The following is a 20,899-nucleotide window of genomic DNA, read 5'->3' on the forward strand; positions in this document are numbered from 1 at the left end:
CTGTTGTTTCAGATGTAGTTTTTGGTTCTGAAGAGGAATACATAGGTGATGATGGTTCATTGCTGGTTAAAAAGGACTGAGTTGTTTCCAGATTTACTGGTGTTGTCCTAAATTCAGACGAAGTATAAGGTAGCTGGGTGGTATATGTGCCAATTGATGTGTGTGAGTCTGTGGACATAGTAGCTGTCTCAGATGTTTGTGGTTCTGAAGAGGACGATATCATACTTGTTGATTGCCGACTGGTTGAGTCTGTGTTCTCATTAGGTGTTGACCCTCCAGATGTTACTATAGGTTCAGATGTAAGCTGTGGTTTTGAAGATGCATAAATACTCGTTGTTCCTGGTTCGTCACTGGTTAGAGAGGATTCAGTTGTTTCCAGATCGGTTTGTGTTGTGTCTGTGTTAATTCCAGAAGAAGTATGACTCAATTGGGTGGTCACTGGGGGGAATGTGGAAGGCAACAAAGTGGAAACGTCAGCATCTGTGGAAGAACCGGAGGTTGCTATAGTCTGATCATTGTCAGTAGTTTGCTTAGTTTTCTCAGTGGTGGATGTTTCAGGTGATGTGTATGGCTCAGTTGATTCTGTGGGTATGATAGTTGCGAAAGATGTAGTCTCTGGCAGTGAAGTGGAAGACAATCCACTAGTTGAAGTTTCCTGACTGGTTGGTATAGTTTGAGTTGACGCTGTAAAGAAACCTGTTGTTTCAGATGTAGTTTTTGGTTCTGAAGAGGAATACATAGTAGAAGATGGTTCATTGCTGGTTAAAAAGGACTGAGTTGTTTCCAGATTTACTGGTGTTGTCCTAAATTCAGACGAAGTATAAGGTAGCTGGGTGGTATATGTGCCAATTGATGTGTGTGAGTCCGTTGACATAGTAGCTGACACAGATGTTTGTGGCTCTGAAGAGGACGATATCATACTTGTTGATTGCCGACTGGTTGACTCTGTGTTCTCATTAGGTGTTGACCCTCCAGATGTTACTATAGGTTCAGATGTAAGCTGTGGGTTTGAAGTTGAATAAATACTTGTTGTTGTTGGTTCGTCGCTGGTAAAAGAGGATTCAGTTGTTTCCAGATCGGTTTGTGTTGTGTCTGTGTTAATTCCAGAAGAAGTATGACTCAATTGGGTGGTCACTGGAGGGAATGTGGAAGGCAACAAAGTGGAAACGTCAGCATCTGTGGAAGAACCGGAGGTTGCTATAGTCTGATCATTGTCAGTAGTTTGCTTAGTTTTCTCAGTGGTGGATGTTTCAGGTGATGTGTATGGCTCAGTTGATTCTGTGGGTATGATAGTTGCGAAAGATGTAGTCTCTGGCAGTGAAGTGGAAGATAATCCACTAGTTGAAGTTTCCTGACTGGTTGGTATAGTTTGAGTTGACGCTGTAAAGAAACCTGTTGTTTCAGATGTAGTTTTTGGTTCTGAAGAGGAATACATAGGTGATGATGGTTCATTGCTGGTTAAAAAGGACTGAGTTGTTTCCAGATTTACTGGTGTTGTCCTAAATTCAGACGAAGTATAAGGTAGCTGGGTGGTATATGTGCCAATTGATGTGTGTGAGTCCGTTGACATAGTAGCTGTCACATATATTTGTGGCTCTGAAGAGGACGATATCATACTTGTTGATTGCCGACTGGTTGAGTCTGTGTTCTCATTAGGTGTTGACCCTCCAGATGTTACTATAGGTTCAGATGTAAGCTGTGGTTTTGAAGATGAATAAATACTCGTTGATTCTGGTTCGTCGCTGGTTAAAGAGGATTCAGTTGTTTCCAGATCGGTTTGTGTTGTGTCTGTGTTAATTCCAGAAGAAGTATGACTCAATTGGGTGGTCACTGGTGGGAATGTGGAAACGTCAGCATCTGTGGAAGAACTGGATGTTGCTATTGTCTGATAATTGTCAGTAGTTTGCTTAGTTTTCTCAGTGGTGGATGTTTCAGGTGATGTGTATGGCTCAGTTGATTCTGTGGGTATGATAGTTGCGAAAGATGTAGTCTCTGGCAGTGAAGTGGAAGACAATCCACTAGTTGAAGTTTCCTGACTGGTTGGTATAGTTTGAGTTGACGCTGTAAAGAAACCTGTTGTTTCAGATGTAGTTTTTGGTTCTGAAGAGGAATACATAGGTGATGATGGTTCATTGCTGGTTAAAAAGGACTGAGTTGTTTCCAGATTAACTGGTGTTGTCCTAAATTCAGACGAAGTATAAGGTAGCTGGGTGGTATATGTGCCAATTGATGTGTGTGAGTCTGTGGACATAGTAGCTGTCTCAGATGTTTGTGGTTCTGAAGAGGACGATATCATACTTGTTGATTGCCGACTGGTTGAGTCTGTGTTCTCATTAGGTGTTGACCCTCCAGATGTTACTATAGGTTCAGATGTAAGCTGTGGTTTTGAAGATGAATAAATACTCGTTGTTCCTGGTTCGTCGCTGGTTAGTGAGGATTCAGTTGTTTCCAGATCGGTTTGTGTTGTGTCTGTGTTAATTCCAGAAGAAGTATGACTCAATTGGGTGGTCACTGGGGGGAATGTGGAAACGTCAGCATCTGTGGAAGAACCGGAGGTTGCTATAGTCTGATCATTGTCAGTAGTTTGCTTAGTTTTCTCAGTGGTGGATGTTTCAGGTGATGTGTATGGCTCAGTTGATTCTGTGGGTATGATAGTTGCGAAAGATGTAGTCTCTGGCAGTGAAGTGGAAGACAATCCACTAGTTGAAGTTTCCTGACTGGTTGGTATAGTTTGAGTTGACTCTGTAAAGAAACCTGTTGTTTCAGATGTAGTTTTTGGTTCTGAAGAGGAATACATAGGTGATGATGGTTCATTGCTGGTTAAAAAGGACTGAGTTGTTTCCAGATTTACTGGTGTTGTCCTAAATTCAGACGAAGTATAAGGTAGCTGGGTGGTATATGTGCCAATTGATGTGTGTGAGTCTGTGGACATAGTAGCTGACACAGATGTTCTTTGTGGTTCTGAAGAGGACGATATACTTGTTGATTGCCGACTGGTTGAGTCTGTGTTCTCATTAGGTGTTGACCCTCCAGATGTTACTATAGGTTCAGATGTAAGCTGTGGTTTTGAAGATGCATAAATACTCGTTGTTCCTGGTTCGTCACTGGTTAGAGAGGATTCAGTTGTTTCCAGATCGGTTTGTGTTGTGTCTGTGTTAATTCCAGAAGAAGTATGACTCAATTGGGTGGTCACTGGAGGGAATGTGGAAGGCAACAAAGTGGAAACGTCAGCATCTGTGGAAGAACCGGAGGTTGCTATAGTCTGATCATTGTCAGTAGTTTGCTTAGTTTTCTCAGTGGTGGATGTCTCAGGTGATGTGTATGGCTCAGTTGATTCTGTGGGTATGATAGTTGCGAAAGATGTAGTCTCTGGCAGTGAAGTGGAAGACAATCCACTAGTTGAAGTTTCCTGACTGGTTGGTATAGTTTGAGTTGACGCTGTAAAGAAACCTGTTGTTTCAGATGTAGTTTTTGGTTCTGAAGAGGAATACATAGTAGAAGATGGTTCATTGCTGGTTAAAAAGGACTGAGTTGTTTCCAGATTTACTGGTGTTGTCCTAAATTCAGACGAAGTATAAGGTAGCTGGGTGGTATATGTGCCAATTGATGTGTGTGAGTCCGTTGACATAGTAGCTGACACAGATGTTTGTGGCTCTGAAGAGGACGATATCATACTTGTTGATTGCCGACTGGTTGACTCTGTGTTCTCATTAGGTGTTGACCCTCCAGATGTTACTATAGGTTCAGATGTAAGCTGTGGTTTTGAAGATGCATAAATACTCGTTGTTCCTGGTTCGTCACTGGTTAGAGAGGATTCAGTTGTTTCCAGATCGGTTTGTGTTGTGTCTGTGTTAATTCCAGAAGAAGTATGACTCAATTGGGTGGTCACTGGAGGGAATGTGGAAGGCAACAAAGTGGAAACGTCAGCATCTGTGGAAGAACTGGATGTTGCTATTGTCTGATCATTGTCAGTAGTTTGCTTAGTTTCCTCAGTGGTGGATGTTTCAGGTGATGTGTATGGCTCAGTTGATTCTGTGGGTATGATAGTTGCGAAAGATGTAGTCTCTGGCAGTGAAGTGGAAGACAATCCACTAGTTGAAGTTTTCTGACTGGTTGGTATAGTTTGAGTTGACGCTGTAAAGAAACCTGTTGTTTCAGATGTAGTTTTTGGTTCTGAAGAGGAATACATAGGTGATGATGGTTCATTGCTGGTTAAAAAGGACTGAGTTGTTTCCAGATTTACTGGTGTTGTCCTAAATTCAGACGAAGTATAAGGTAGCTGGGTGGTATATGTGCCAATTGATGTGTGTGAGTCTGTGGACATAGTAGCTGTCTCAGATGTTTGTGGTTCTGAAGAGGACGATATCATACTTGTTGATTGCCGACTGGTTGAGTCTGTGTTCTCATTAGGTGTTGACCCTCCAGATGTTACTATAGGTTCAGATGTAAGCTGTGGTTTTGAAGATGCATAAATACTCGTTGTTCCTGGTTCGTCACTGGTTAGAGAGGATTCAGTTGTTTCCAGATCGGTTTGTGTTGTGTCTGTGTTAATTCCAGAAGAAGTATGACTCAATTGGGTGGTCACTGGGGGGAATGTGGAAGGCAACAAAGTGGAAACGTCAGCATCTGTGGAAGAACCGGAGGTTGCTATAGTCTGATCATTGTCAGTAGTTTGCTTAGTTTTCTCAGTGGTGGATGTTTCAGGTGATGTGTATGGCTCAGTTGATTCTGTGGGTATGATAGTTGCGAAAGATGTAGTCTCTGGCAGTGAAGTGGAAGACAATCCACTAGTTGAAGTTTCCTGACTGGTTGGTATAGTTTGAGTTGACGCTGTAAAGAAACCTGTTGTTTCAGATGTAGTTTTTGGTTCTGAAGAGGAATACATAGTAGAAGATGGTTCATTGCTGGTTAAAAAGGACTGAGTTGTTTCCAGATTTACTGGTGTTGTCCTAAATTCAGACGAAGTATAAGGTAGCTGGGTGGTATATGTGCCAATTGATGTGTGTGAGTCCGTTGACATAGTAGCTGACACAGATGTTTGTGGCTCTGAAGAGGACGATATCATACTTGTTGATTGCCGACTGGTTGACTCTGTGTTCTCATTAGGTGTTGACCCTCCAGATGTTACTATAGGTTCAGATGTAAGCTGTGGGTTTGAAGTTGAATAAATACTTGTTGTTGTTGGTTCGTCGCTGGTAAAAGAGGATTCAGTTGTTTCCAGATCGGTTTGTGTTGTGTCTGTGTTAATTCCAGAAGAAGTATGACTCAATTGGGTGGTCACTGGAGGGAATGTGGAAGGCAACAAAGTGGAAACGTCAGCATCTGTGGAAGAACCGGAGGTTGCTATAGTCTGATCATTGTCAGTAGTTTGCTTAGTTTTCACAGTGGTGGATGTTTCAGGTGATGTGTATGGCTCAGTTGATTCTGTGGGTATGATAGTTGCGAAAGATGTAGTCTCTGGCAGTGAAGTGGAAGATAATCCACTAGTTGAAGTTTCCTGACTGGTTGGTATAGTTTGAGTTGACGCTGTAAAGAAACCTGTTGTTTCAGATGTAGTTTTTGGTTCTGAAGAGGAATACATAGGTGATGATGGTTCATTGCTGGTTAAAAAGGACTGAGTTGTTTCCAGATTTACTGGTGTTGTCCTAAATTCAGACGAAGTATAAGGTAGCTGGGTGGTATATGTGCCAATTGATGTGTGTGAGTCCGTTGACATAGTAGCTGTCACATATATTTGTGGCTCTGAAGAGGACGATATCATACTTGTTGATTGCCGACTGGTTGAGTCTGTGTTCTCATTAGGTGTTGACCCTCCAGATGTTACTATAGGTTCAGATGTAAGCTGTGGTTTTGAAGATGAATAAATACTCGTTGATTCTGGTTCGTCGCTGGTTAAAGAGGATTCAGTTGTTTCCAGATCGGTTTGTGTTGTGTCTGTGTTAATTCCAGAAGAAGTATGACTCAATTGGGTGGTCACTGGTGGGAATGTGGAAACGTCAGCATCTGTGGAAGAACTGGATGTTGCTATTGTCTGATAATTGTCAGTAGTTTGCTTAGTTTTCTCAGTGGTGGATGTTTCAGGTGATGTGTATGGCTCAGTTGATTCTGTGGGTATGATAGTTGCGAAAGATGTAGTCTCTGGCAGTGAAGTGGAAGACAATCCACTAGTTGAAGTTTCCTGACTGGTTGGTATAGTTTGAGTTGACGCTGTAAAGAAACCTGTTGTTTCAGATGTAGTTTTTGGTTCTGAAGAGGAATACATAGGTGATGATGGTTCATTGCTGGTTAAAAAGGACTGAGTTGTTTCCAGATTAACTGGTGTTGTCCTAAATTCAGACGAAGTATAAGGTAGCTGGGTGGTATATGTGCCAATTGATGTGTGTGAGTCTGTGGACATAGTAGCTGTCTCAGATGTTTGTGGTTCTGAAGAGGACGATATCATACTTGTTGATTGCCGACTGGTTGAGTCTGTGTTCTCATTAGGTGTTGACCCTCCAGATGTTACTATAGGTTCAGATGTAAGCTGTGGTTTTGAAGATGAATAAATACTCGTTGTTCCTGGTTCGTCGCTGGTTAGTGAGGATTCAGTTGTTTCCAGATCGGTTTGTGTTGTGTCTGTGTTAATTCCAGAAGAAGTATGACTCAATTGGGTGGTCACTGGGGGGAATGTGGAAACGTCAGCATCTGTGGAAGAACCGGAGGTTGCTATAGTCTGATCATTGTCAGTAGTTTGCTTAGTTTTCTCAGTGGTGGATGTTTCAGGTGATGTGTATGGCTCAGTTGATTCTGTGGGTATGATAGTTGCGAAAGATGTAGTCTCTGGCAGTGAAGTGGAAGACAATCCACTAGTTGAAGTTTCCTGACTGGTTGGTATAGTTTGAGTTGACTCTGTAAAGAAACCTGTTGTTTCAGATGTAGTTTTTGGTTCTGAAGAGGAATACATAGGTGATGATGGTTCATTGCTGGTTAAAAAGGACTGAGTTGTTTCCAGATTTACTGGTGTTGTCCTAAATTCAGACGAAGTATAAGGTAGCTGGGTGGTATATGTGCCAATTGATGTGTGTGAGTCTGTGGACATAGTAGCTGACACAGATGTTCTTTGTGGTTCTGAAGAGGACGATATACTTGTTGATTGCCGACTGGTTGAGTCTGTGTTCTCATTAGGTGTTGACCCTCCAGATGTTACTATAGGTTCAGATGTAAGCTGTGGTTTTGAAGATGAATAAATACTCGTTGTTTCTGGTTCGTCGCTGGTTAAAGAGGATTCAGTTGTTTCCAGATCGGTTTGTGTTGTGTCTGTGTTAATTCCAGAAGAAGTATGACTCAATTGGGTGGTCACTGGTGGGAATGTGGAAACGTCAGCATCTGTGGAAGAACTGGATGTTGCTATAGTCTGATCATTGTCAGTAGTTTGCTTAGTTTCCTCAGTGGTGGATGTTTCAGGTGATGTGTATGGCTCAGTTGATTCTGTGGGTATGATCGTTGCGAAAGATGTAGTCTCTGGCAGTGAAGTGGAAGATAATCCACTAGTTGAAGTTTCCTGACTGGTTGGTATAGTTTGAGTTGACTCTGTAAAGAAACCTGTTGTTTCAGATGTAGTTTTTGGTTCTGAAGAGGAATACATAGGTGATGATGGTTCATTGCTGGTTAAAAAGGGCTGAGTTGTTTCCAGATTTACTGGTGTTGTCCTAAATTCAGACGATGTATAAGGTAGCTGGGTGGTGTATGTTTCAATTAATGTATATGATTCTGTGGACATAGTAGCTGACACAGATGTTCTTTGTGGTTCTGAAGAGGACGATATCATACTTGTTGATTGCCGACTGGTTGAGTCTGTGTTCTCATTAGGTGTTGACCCTCCAGATGTTACTATAGGTTCAGATGTAAGCTGTGGTTTTGAAGATGCATAAATACTCGTTGTTCCTGGTTCGTCACTGGTAAGAGAGGATTCAGTTGTTTCCAGATCGGTTTGTGTTGTGTCTGTGTTAATTCCAGAAGAAGTATGACTCAATTGGGTGGTCACTGGAGGGAATGTGGAAGGCAACAAAGTGGAAACGTCAGCATCTGTGGAAGAACTGGATGTTGCTATAGTCTGATCATTGTCAGTAGTTTGCTTAGTTTTCTCAGTGGTGGATGTCTCAGGTGATGTGTATGGCTCAGTTGATTCTGTGGGTATGATCGTTGCAAAAGATGTAGTCTCTGGCAGTGAAGTGGAAGACAATCCACTAGTTGAAGTTTCCTGACTGGTTGGTATAGTTTGAGTTGACTTTGTAAAGAAACCTGTTGTTTCAGATGTAGTTTTTGGTTCTTTAGAGGAATACATAGGTGAAGATGGTTCATTGCTGGTTAAAAAGGACTGAGTTGTTTCCAGATTTACTGGTGTTGTCCTAAATTCAGACGAAGTATAAGGTAGCTGGGTGGTATATGTGCCAATTGATGTGTGTGAGTCCGTTGACATAGTAGCTGACACAGATGTTTGTGGCTCTGAAGAGGACGATATCATACTTGTTGATTGCCGACTGGTTGACTCTGTGTTCTCATTAGGTGTTGACCCTCCAGATGTTACTATAGGTTCAGATGTAAGCTGTGGTTTTGAAGATGAATAAATACTCGTTGTTTCTGGTTCGTCGCTGGTTAAAGAGGATTCAGTTGTTTCCAGATCGGTTTGTGTTGTGTCTGTGTTAATTCCAGAAGAAGTATGACTCAATTGGGTGGTCACTGGTGGGAATGTGGAAACGTCAACATCTGTGGAAGAACTGGATGTTGCTATAGTCTGATCATTGTCAGTAGTTTGCTTAGTTTCCTCAGTGGTGGATGTTTCAGGTGATGTGTATGGCTCAGTTGATTCTGTGGGTATGATCGTTGCGAAAGATGTAGTCTCTGGCAGTGAAGTGGAAGATAATCCACTAGTTGAAGTTTCCTGACTGGTTGGTATAGTTTGAGTTGACTCTGTAAAGAAACCTGTTGTTTCAGATGTAGTTTTTGGTTCTGAAGAGGAATACATAGGTGATGATGGTTCATTGCTGGTTAAAAAGGGCTGAGTTGTTTCCAGATTTACTGGTGTTGTCCTAAATTCAGACGATGTATAAGGTAGCTGGGTGGTGTATGTTTCAATTAATGTATATGATTCTGTGGACATAGTAGCTGACACAGATGTTCTTTGTGGTTCTGAAGAGGACGATATCATACTTGTTGATTGCCGACTGGTTGAGTCTGTGTTCTCATTAGGTGTTGACCCTCCAGATGTTACTATAGGTTCAGATGTAAGCTGTGGTTTTGAAGATGCATAAATACTCGTTGTTCCTGGTTCGTCACTGGTTAGAGAGGATTCAGTTGTTTCCAGATCGGTTTGTGTTGTGTCTGTGTTAATTCCAGAAGAAGTATGACTCAATTGGGTGGTCACTGGAGGGAATGTGGAAGGCAACAAAGTGGAAACGTCAGCATCTGTGGAAGAACTGGATGTTGCTATTGTCTGATAATTGTCAGTAGTTTGCTTAGTTTTCTCAGTGGTGGATGTCTCAGGTGATGTGTATGGCTCAGTTGATTCTGTGGGTATGATCGTTGCGAAAGATGTAGTCTCTGGCAGTGAAGTGGAAGACAATCCACTAGTTGAAGTTTCCTGACTGGTTGGTATAGTTTGAGTTGACGCTGTAAAGAAACCTGTTGTTTCAGATGTAGTTTTTGGTTCTGAAGAGGAATACATAGGTGAAGATGGTTCATTGCTGGTTAAAAAGGACTGAGTTGTTTCCAGATTTACTGGTGTTGTCCTAAATTCAGACGAAGTATAAGGTAGCTGGGTGGTATATGTGCCAATTGATGTGTGTGAGTCCGTTGACATAGTAGCTAACACAGATGTTTGTGGCTCTGAAGAGGACGATATCATACTTGTTGATTGCCGACTGGTTGACGCTGTGTTCTCATTAGTTGTTGACCCTCCAGATGTTACTATAGGTTCAGATGTAAGCTGTGGTTTTGAAGATGAATAAATACTCGTTGTTCCTGGTTCGTCGCTGGTTAGTGAGGATTCAGTTGTTTCCAGATCGGTTTGTGTTGTGTCTGTGTTAATTCCAGAAGAAGTATGACTCAATTGGGTGGTCACTGGGGGGAATGTGGAAACGTCAGCATCTGTGGAAGAACCGGAGGTTGCTATAGTCTGATCATTGTCAGTAGTTTGCTTAGTTTTCTCAGTGGTGGATATTTCAGGTGATGTGTATGGCTCAGTTGATTCTGTGGGTATGATCGTTGCGAAAGATGTAGTCTCTGGCAGTGAAGTAGAAGACAATCGACTAGTTGAAGTTTCCTGACTGGTTGGTATAGTTTGAGTTGACTCTGTAAAGAAACCTGTTGTTTCAGATGTAGTTTTTGGTTCTGAAGAGGAATACATAGGTGATGATGGTTCATTGCTGGTTAAAAAGGACTGAGTTGTTTCCAGATTAACTGGAGTTGTCCTATATTCAGACGAAGTATAAGGTAGCTGGGTGGTATATGTGCCAATTGATGTGTGTGAGTCTGTGGACATAGTAGCTGACACAGATGTTCTTTGTGGTTCTGAAGAGGACGATATACTTGTTGATTGCCGACTGGTTGACTCTGTGTTCTCATTAGGTGTTGACCCTCCAGATGTTACTATAGGTTCAGATGTAAGCTGTGGTTTTGAAGATGAATAAATACTCGTTGTTCCTGGTTCGTCGCTGGTTAGTGAGGATTCAGTTGTTTCCAGATCGGTTTGTGTTGTGTCTGTGTTAATTCCAGAAGAAGTATGACTCAATTGGGTGGTCACTGGAGGGAATGTGGAAGGCAACAAAGTGGAAACGTCAGCATCTGTGGAAGAACTGGATGTTGCTATTGTCTGATAATTGTCAGTAGTTTGCTTAGTTTTCTCAGTGGTGGATGTTTCAGGTGATGTGTATGGCCCAGTTGATTCTGTGGGTATGATAGTTGTGAAAGATGTAGTCTCTGGCAGTGAAGTGGAAGACAATCCACTAGTTGAAGTTTCCTGACTGGTTGGTATAGTTTGAGTTGACTCTGTAAAGAAACCTGTTGTTTCAGATGTAGTTTTTGGTTCTGAAGAGGAATACATAGGTGATGATGGTTCATTGCTGGTTAAAAGGGGCTGAGTTGTTTCCAGATTTACTGGTGTTGTCCTAAATTCAGACGTTGTATAAGGTAGCTGGGTGGTGTATGTTTCAATTAATGTATATGATTCTGTGGACATAGTAGCTGACACAGATGTTCTTTGTGGTTCTGAAGAGGACGATATCATACTTGTTGATTGCCGACTGGTTGAGTCTGTGTTCTCATTAGGTGTTGACCCTCCAGATGTTACTATAGGTTCAGATGTAAGCTGTGGTTTTGAAGATGAATAAATACTCGTTGTTCCTGGTTCGTCGCTGGTTAGTGAGGATTCAGTTGTTTCCAGATCGGTTTGTGTTGTGTCTGTGTTAATTCCAGAATAAGTATGACTCAATTGGGTGGTCACTGGTGGGAATGTGGAAACGTCAGCATCTGTGGAAGAACTGGATGTTGCTATTGTCTGATCATTGTCAGTAGTTTGCTTAGTTTTCTCAGTGGTGGATGTTTCAGGTGATGTGTATGGCTCAGTTGATTCTGTGGGTATGATCGTTGCGAAAGATGTAGTCTCTGGCAGTGAAGTGGAAGACAATCCACTAGTTGAAGTTTCCTGACTGGTTGGTATAGTTTGAGTTGACTCTGTAAAGAAACCTGTTGTTTCAGATGTAGTTTTTGGTTCTGAAGAGGAATACATAGGTGATGATGGTTCATTGCTGGTTAAAAAGGACTGAGTTGTTTCCAGATTAACTGGAGTTGTCCTATATTCAGACGAAGTATAAGGTAGCTGGGTGGTATATGTGCCAATTGATGTGTGTGAGTCTGTGGACATAGTAGCTGACACAGATGTTCTTTGTGGTTCTGAAGAGGACGATATACTTGTTGATTGCCGACTGGTTGAGTCTGTGTTCTCATTAGGTGTTGACCCTCCAGATGTTACTATAGGTTCAGATGTAAGCTGTGGTTTTGAAGATGAATAAATACTCGTTGTTTCTGGTTCGTCGCTGGTTAAAGAGGATTCAGTTGTTTCCAGATCGGTTTGTGTTGTGTCTGTGTTAATTCCAGAAGAAGTATGACTCAATTGGGTGGTCACTGGTGGGAATGTGGAAACGTCAGCATCTGTGGAAGAACTGGATGTTGCTATAGTCTGATCATTGTCAGTAGTTTGCTTAGTTTCCTCAGTGGTGGATGTTTCAGGTGATGTGTATGGCTCAGTTGATTCTGTGGGTATGATCGTTGCGAAAGATGTAGTCTCTGGCAGTGAAGTGGAAGATAATCCACTAGTTGAAGTTTCCTGACTGGTTGGTATAGTTTGAGTTGACTCTGTAAAGAAACCTGTTGTTTCAGATGTAGTTTTTGGTTCTGAAGAGGAATACATAGGTGATGATGGTTCATTGCTGGTTAAAAAGGACTGAGTATTTTCCAGATTAACTGGAGTTGTCCTATATTCAGACGAAGTATAAGGTAGCTGGGTGGTGTATGTGCCAATTGATGTGTGTGAGTCTGTGGACATAGTAGCTGTCACAGATGTTTGTGGCTCTGAAGAGGACGATATCATACTTGTTGATTGCCGACTGGTTGACTCTGTGTTCGCATTAGGTGTTGACCCTCCAGATGTTACTATAGGTTCAGATGTAAGTTGTGGTTTTGAAGATGAATAACTACTCGTTGTTCCTGGTTCGTCACTGGTTAGTGAGGATTCAGTTGTTTCCAGATCGGTTTGTGTTGTGTCTGTGTTAATTCCAGAAGAAGTATGACTCAATTGGGTGGTCACTGGGGGGAATGTGGAAGGCAACAATGTCGAAACGTCAGCATCTGTGGAAGAACCGGATGTTGCTATAGTCTGATCATTGTCAGTAGTTTGCTGAGTTTCCTCAGTGGTGGATGTTTCAGGTGATGTGTATGGCTCAGTTGATTCTGTGGGTATGATCGTTGCGAAAGATGTAGTCTCTGGCATTGAAGTGGAAAATAATCCACTAGTTGAAGTTTCCTGACTGGTTGGTATAGTTTGAGTTGACTTTGTAAAGAAACCTGTTGTTTCAGATGTAGTTTTTGGTTCTGAAGAGGAATACATAGGTGATGATGGTTCATTGCTGGTTAAAAAGGGCTGAGTTGTTTCCAGATTTACTGGTGTTGTCCTAAATTCAGACGATGTATAAGGTAGCTGGGTGGTGTATGTTTCAATTAATGTATATGATTCTATGGACATAGTAGCTGACACAGATGTTCTTTGTGGTTCTGAAGAGGACGATATCATACTTGTTGATTGCCGACTGGTTGAGTCTGTGTTCTCATTAGGTGTTGACCCTCCAGATGTTACTATAGGTTCAGATGTAAGCTGTGGTTTTGAAGATGAATAAATACTCGTTGTTCCTGGTTCGTCGCTGGTTAGTGAGGATTCAGTTGTTTCCAGATCGGTTTGTGTTGTGCCTGTGTTAATTCCAGAAGAAGTATGACTCAATTGGGTGGTCACTGGTGGGAATGTGGAAACGTCAGCATCTGTGGAAGAACTGGATGTTGCTATTGTCTGATAATTGTCAGTAGTTTGCTTAGTTTTCTCAGTGGTGGATGTTTCAGGTGATGTGTATGGCTCAGTTGATTCTGTGGGTAGGATAGTTGCGAAAGATGTAGTCTCTGGCAGTGAAGTGGAAGACAATCCACTAGTTGAAGTTTCCTGACTGGTTGGTATAGTTTGAGTTGACTCTGTAAAGAAACCTGTTGTTTCAGATGTAGTTTTTGGTTCTGAAGAGGAATACATAGGTGATGATGGTTCATTGCTGGTTAAAAAGGACTGAGTTGTTTCCAGATTAACTGGAGTTGTCCTATATTCAGACGAAGTATAAGGTAGCTGGGTGGTATATGTGCCAATTGATGTGTGTGAGTCTGTGGACATAGTAGCTGACACAGATGTTCTTTGTGGTTCTGAAGAGGACGATATCATACTTGTTGATTGCCGACTGGTTGAGTCTGTGTTCTCATTAGGTGTTGACCCTCCAGATGTTACTATAGGTTCAGATGTAAGCTGTGGTTTTGAAGATGAATAAATACTCGTTGTTTCTGGTTCGTCGCTGGTTAAAGAGGATTCAGTTGTTTCCAGATCGGTTTGTGTTGTGTCTGTGTTAATTCCAGAAGAAGTATGACTCAATTGGGTGGTCACTGGTGGGAATGTGGAAACGTCAGCATCTGTGGAAGAACTGGATGTTGCTATAGTCTGATCATTGTCAGTAGTTTGCTTAGTTTCCTCAGTGGTGGATGTTTCAGGTGACGTGTATGGCTCAGTTGATTCTGTGGGTATGATCGTTGCGAAAGATGTAGTGTCTGGCAGTGAAGTGGAAGATAATCCACTAGTTGAAGTTTCCTGACTGGTTGGTATAGTTTGAGTTGACTCTGTAAAGAAACCTGTTGTTTCAGATGTAGTTTTTGGTTCTGAAGAGGAATACATAGGTGATGATGGTTCATTGCTGGTTAAAAAGGACTGAGTATTTTCCAGATTAACTGGAGTTGTCCTATATTCAGACGAAGTATAAGGTAGCTGGGTGGTGTATGTGCCAATTGATGTGTGTGAGTCTGTGGACATAGTAGCTGTCACAGATGTTCTTTGTGGTTCTGAAGAGGACGATATCATACTTGTTGATTGCCGACTGGTTGAGTCTGTGTTCTCATTAGGTGTTGACCCTCCAGATGTTACTATAGGTTCAGATGTAAGCTGTGGTTTTGAAGATGAATAAATACTCGTTGTTTCTGGTTCGTCGCTGGTTAAAGAGGATTCAGTTGTTTCCAGATCGGTTTGTGTTGTGTCTGTGTTAATTCCAGAAGAAGTATGACTCAATTGGGTGGTCACTGGTGGGAATGTGGAAACGTCAGCATCTGTGGAAGAACTGGATGTTGCTATAGTCTGATCATTGTCAGTAGTTTGCTTAGTTTCCTCAGTGGTGGATGTTTCAGGTGATGTGTATGGCTCAGTTGATTCTGTGGGTATGATCGTTGCGAAAGATGTAGTCTCTGGCAGTGAAGTGGAAGATAATCCACTAGTTGAAGTTTCCTGACTGGTTGGTATAGTTTGAGTTGACTCTGTAAAGAAACCTGTTGTTTCAGATGTAGTTTTTGGTTCTGAAGAGGAATACATAGGTGATGATGGTTCATTGTTGGTTAAAAAGGACTGAGTTGTTTCCAGATTAACTGGAGTTGTCCTATATTCAGACGAAGTATAAGGTAGCTGGGTGGTATATGTGCCAATTGATGTGTGTGAGTCTGTGGACATAGTAGCTGACACAGATGTTCTTTGTGGTTCTGAAGAGGACGATATACTTGTTGATTGCCGACTGGTTGACTCTGTGTTCTCATTAGGTGTTGACCCTCCAGATGTTACTATAGGTTCAGATGTAAGCTGTGGTTTTGAAGATGAATAAATACTCGTTGTTCCTGGTTCGTCGCTGGTTAGTGAGGATTCAGTTGTTTCCAGATCGGTTTGTGTTGTGTCTGTGTTAATTCCAGAAGAAGTATGACTCAATTGGGTGGTCACTGGAGGGAATGTGGAAGGCAACAAAGTGGAAACGTCAGCATCTGTGGAAGAACTGGATGTTGCTATAGTCTGATCATTGTCAGTAGTTTGCTTAGTTTCCTCAGTGGTGGATGTTTCAGTTGATGTATATGGCTCAGTTGATCCTGTGGGTATGATCGTTGCGAAAGATGTAGTCTCTGGCAGTGAAGTGGAAGACAATCCACTAGTTGAAGTTTCCTGACTGATAGGTATAGTTTGAGTTGACTCTGTAAAGAAACCTGTTGTTTCAGATGTAGTTTTTGGTTCTGAAGAGGAATACATAGGTGATGATGGTTCATTGCTGGTTAAAAAGGACTGAGTTGTTTCCAGATTTACTGGTGTTGTCCTAAATTCAGACGAAGTATAAGCTAGCTGGGTGGTATATGTGCCAATTGATGTGTGTGAGTCCGTTGACATAGTAGCTGTCACAAATATTTGTGGCTCTGAAGAGGACGATATCATACTTGTTGATTGCCGACTGGTTGACTCTGTGTTCTCATTAGGTGTTGACCCTCCAGATGTTACTATAGGTTCAGATGTAAGCTGTGGTTTTGAAGATGAATAAATACTCGTTGTTTCTGGTTCGTCGCTGGTTAAAGAGGATTCAGTTGTTTCCAGATCGGTTTGTGTTGTGTCTGTGTTAATTCCAGAAGAAGTATGACTCAATTGGGTGGTCACTGGAAGGAATGTGGAAGGCAACAAAGTGGAAACGTCAGCATCTGTGGAAGAACCGGATGTTGCTATAGTCTGATCATTGTCAGTAGTTTTCTGAGTTTCCTCAGTGGTGGATGTTTCAGGTGATGTGTATGGCTCAGTTGATTCTGTGGGTATGATCGTTGCGAAAGATGTAGTCTCTGGCATTGAAGTGGAAGATAATCCACTAGTTGAAGTTTCCTGACTGGTTGGTATAGTTTGAGTTGACTTTGTAAAGAAACCTGTTGTTTCAGATGTAGTTTTTGGTTCTGAAGAGGAATACATAGGTGATGATGGTTCATTGCTGGTTAAAAAGGGCTGAGTTGTTTCCAGATTTACTGGTGTTGTCCTAAATTCAGACGATGTATAAGGTAGCTGGGTGGTGTATGTTTCAATTAATGTATATGATTCTGTGGACATAGTAGCTGACACAGATGTTCTTTGTGGTTCTGAAGAGGACGATATCATACTTGTTGATTGCCGACTGGTTGAATCTGTGTTCTCATTAGGTGTTGACCCTCCAGATGTTACTATAGGTTCAGATGTAAGCTGTGGTTTTGAAGATGAATAAATACTCGTTGTTCCTGGTTCGTCGCTGGTTAGTGAGGATTCAGTTGTTTCCAGATCGGTTTGTGTTGTGTCTGTGTTAATTCCAGAAGAAGTATGACTCAATTGGGTGGTCACTGGTGGGAATGTGGAAACGTCAGCATCTGTGGAAGAACTGGATGTTGCTATTGTCTGATAATTGTCAGTAGTTTGCTTAGTTTTCTCAGTGGTGGATGTTTCAGGTGATGTGTATGGCTCAGTTGATTCTGTGGGTAGGATAGTTGCGAAAGATGTAGTCTCTGGCAGTGAAGTGGAAGACAATCCACTAGTTGAAGTTTCCTGACTGGTTGGTATAGTTTGAGTTGACTCTGTAAAGAAACCTGTTGTTTCAGATGTAGTTTTTGGTTCTGAAGAGGAATACATAGGTGATGATGGTTCATTGCTGGTTAAAAAGGACTGAGTTGTTTCCAGATTAACTGGAGTTGTCCTATATTCAGACGAAGTATAAGGTAGCTGGGTGGTATATGTGCCAATTGATGTGTGTGAGTCTGTGGACATAGTAGCTGACACAGATGTTCTTTGTGGTTCTGAAGAGGACGATATCATACTTGTTGATTGCCGACTGGTTGAGTCTGTGTTCTCATTAGGTGTTGACCCTCCAGATGTTACTATAGGTTCAGATGTAAGCTGTGGTTTTGAAGATGAATAAATACTCGTTGTTTCTGGTTCGTCGCTGGTTAAAGAGGATTCAGTTGTTTCCAGATCGGTTTGTGTTGTGTCTGTGTTAATTCCAGAAGAAGTATGACTCAATTGGGTGGTCACTGGTGGGAATGTGGAAACATCAGCATCTGTGGAAGAACTGGATGTTGCTATAGTCTGATCATTGTCAGTAGTTTGCTTAGTTTCCTCAGTGGTGGATGTTTCAGGTGATGTGTATGGCTCAGTTGATTCTGTGGGTATGATCGTTGCGAAAGATGTAGTGTCTGGCAGTGAAGTGGAAGATAATCCACTAGTTGAAGTTTCCTGACTGGTTGGTATAGTTTGAGTTGACTCTGTAAAGAAACCTGTTGTTTCAGATGTAGTTTTTGGTTCTGAAGAGGAATACATAGGTGATGATGGTTCATTGCTGGTTAAAAAGGGCTGAGTTGTTTCCAGATTTACTGGTGTTGTCCTAAATTCAGACGATGTATAAGGTAGCTGGGTGGTGTATGTTTCAATTAATGTATATGATTCTGTGGACATAGTAGCTGACACAGATGTTCTTTGTGGTTCTGAAGAGGACGATATCATACTTGTTGATTGCCGACTGGTTGAGTCTGTGTTCTCATTAGGTGTTGACCCTCCAGATGTTACTATAGGTTCAGATGTAAGCTGTGGTTTTGAAGATGAATAAATACTCGTTGTTCCTGGTTCGTCGCTGGTTAGTGAGGATTCAGTTGTTTCCAGATCGGTTTGTGTTGTGTCTGTGTTAATTCCAGAAGAAGTATGACTCAATTGGGTGGTCACTGGTGGGAATGTGGAAACGTCAGCATCTGTGGAAGAACTGGATGTTGCTATTGTCTGATCATTGTCAGTAGTTTGCTTAGTTTTCTCAGTGGTGGATGTTTCAGGTGATGTGTATGGCTCAGTTGATTCTGTGGGTATGATCGTTGCGAAAGATGTAGTCTCTGGCAGTGAAGTGGAAGACAATCCACTAGTTGAAGTTTCCTGACTGGTTGGTATAGTTTGAGTTGACTCTGTAAAGAAACCTGTTGTTTCAGATGTAGTTTTTGGTTCTGAAGAGGAATACATAGGTGATGATGGTTCATTGCTGGTTAAAAAGGACTGAGTTGTTTCCAGATTAACTGGAGTTGTCCTATATTCAGACGAAGTATAAGGTAGCTGGGTGGTATATGTGCCAATTGATGTGTGTGAGTCTGTGGACATAGTAGCTGACACAGATGTTCTTTGTGGTTCTGAAGAGGACGATATACTTGTTGATTGCCGACTGGTTGAGTCTGTGTTCTCATTAGGTGTTGACCCTCCAGATGTTACTATAGGTTCAGATGTAAGATGTGGTTTTGAAGATGAATAAATACTCGTTGTTTCTGGTTCGTCGCTGGTTAAAGAGGATTCAGTTGTTTCCAGATCGGTTTGTGTTGTGTCTGTGTTAATTCCAGAAGAAGTATGACTCAATTGGGTGGTCACTGGTGGGAATGTGGAAACGTCAGCATCTGTGGAAGAACTGGATGTTGCTATAGTCTGATCATTGTCAGTAGTTTGCTTAGTTTCCTCAGTGGTGGATGTTTCAGGTGATGTGTATGGCTCAGTTGATTCTGTGGGTATGATCGTTGCGAAAGATGTAGTCTCTGGCAGTGAAGTGGAAGATAATCCACTAGTTGAAGTTTCCTGACTGGTTGGTATAGTTTGAGTTGACTCTGTAAAGAAACCTGTTGTTTCAGATGTAGTTTTTGGTTCTGAAGAGGAATACATAGTTGATGATGGTTCATTGCTGGTTAAAAAGGACTGAGTTGTTTCCAGATTAACTGGAGTTGTCCTATATTCAGACGAAGTATAAGGTAGCTGGGTGGTATATGTGCCAATTGATGTGTGTGGGTCTGTGGACATAGTAGCTGACACAGATGTTCTTTGTGGTTCTGAAGAGGACGATATCATACTTGTTGAATGCCGACTGTTTGAGTCTGTGTTCTCATTAGGCGTTGACCCTCCAGATGTTACTATAGGTTCAGATGTAAGCTGTGGTTTTGAAGATGAATAAATACTCGTTGTTTCTGGTTCGTCGCTGGTTAAAGAGGATTCAGTTGTTTCCAGATCGGTTTGTGTTGTGTCTGTGTTAATTCCAGAAGAAGTATGACTCAATTGGGTGGTCACTGGTGGGAATGTGGAAACGTCAGCATCTGTGGAAGAACTGAATGTTGCTATAGTCTGATCATTGTCAGTAGTTTGCTTAGTTTCCTCAGTGGTGGATGTTTCAGGTGATGTGTATGGCTCAGTTGATTCTGTGGGTATGTTCGTTGCGAAAGATGTAGTCTCTGGCAGTGAAGTGGAAGATAATCCACTAGTTGAAGTTTCCTGACTGGTTGGTATAGTTTGAGTTGACTCTGTAAAGAAACCTGTTGTTTCAGATGTAGTTTTTGGTTCTGAAGAGGAATACATAGGTGATGATGGTTCATTGCTGGTTAAAAAGGGCTGAGTTGTTTCCAGATTTACTGGTGTTGTCCTAAATTCAGACGATGTATAAGGTAGCTGGGTGGTGTATGTTTCAATTAATGTATATGATTCTGTGGACATAGTAGCTGACACAGATGTTCTTTGTGGTTCTGAAGAGGACGATATCATACTTGTTGATTGCCGACTGGTTGAGTCTGTGTTCTCATTAGGTGTTGACCCTCCAGATGTTACTATAGGTTCAGATGTAAGCTGTGGTTTTGAAGATGAATAAATACTCGTTGTTTCTGGTTCGTCGCTGGTTAAAGAGGATTCAGTTGTTTCCAGATCGGTTTGTGTTGTGTCTGTGTTAATTCCAGAAGAAGTATGACTCAATTGGGTGGTCACTGGTGGGAATGTGGAAACGTCAGCATCTGTGGAAGAACTGGATGTTGCTATAGTCTGATCATTGTCAGTAGTTTGCTTAGTTTCCTCAGTGGTGGATGTTTCAGGTGATGTGTATGGCTCAGTTGATTCTGTGGGTATGATCGTTGCGAAAGATGTAGTCTCTGGCAGTGAAGTGGAAGATAATCCACTAGTTGAAGTTTCCTGACTGGTTGGTATAGTTTGAGTTGACTCTGTAAAGAAACCTGTTGTTTCAGATGTAGTTTTTGGTTCTGAAGAGGAATACATAGGTGATGATGGTTCATTGCTGGTTAAAAAGGACTGAGTATTTTCCAGATTAACTGGAGTTGTCCTATATTCAGACGAAGTATAAGGTAGCTGGGTGGTGTATGTGCCAATTGATGTGTGTGAGTCTGTGGACATAGTAGCTGTCACAGATGTTTGTGGCTCTGAAGAGGACGATATCATACTTGTTGATTGCCGACTGGTTGACTCTGTGTT

The sequence above is a fragment of the Vanacampus margaritifer genome, chromosome 8, assembly GCF_051991255.1.
Source record: "Vanacampus margaritifer isolate UIUO_Vmar chromosome 8, RoL_Vmar_1.0, whole genome shotgun sequence".
Lineage (NCBI taxonomy): Eukaryota > Metazoa > Chordata > Actinopteri > Syngnathiformes > Syngnathidae > Vanacampus > Vanacampus margaritifer.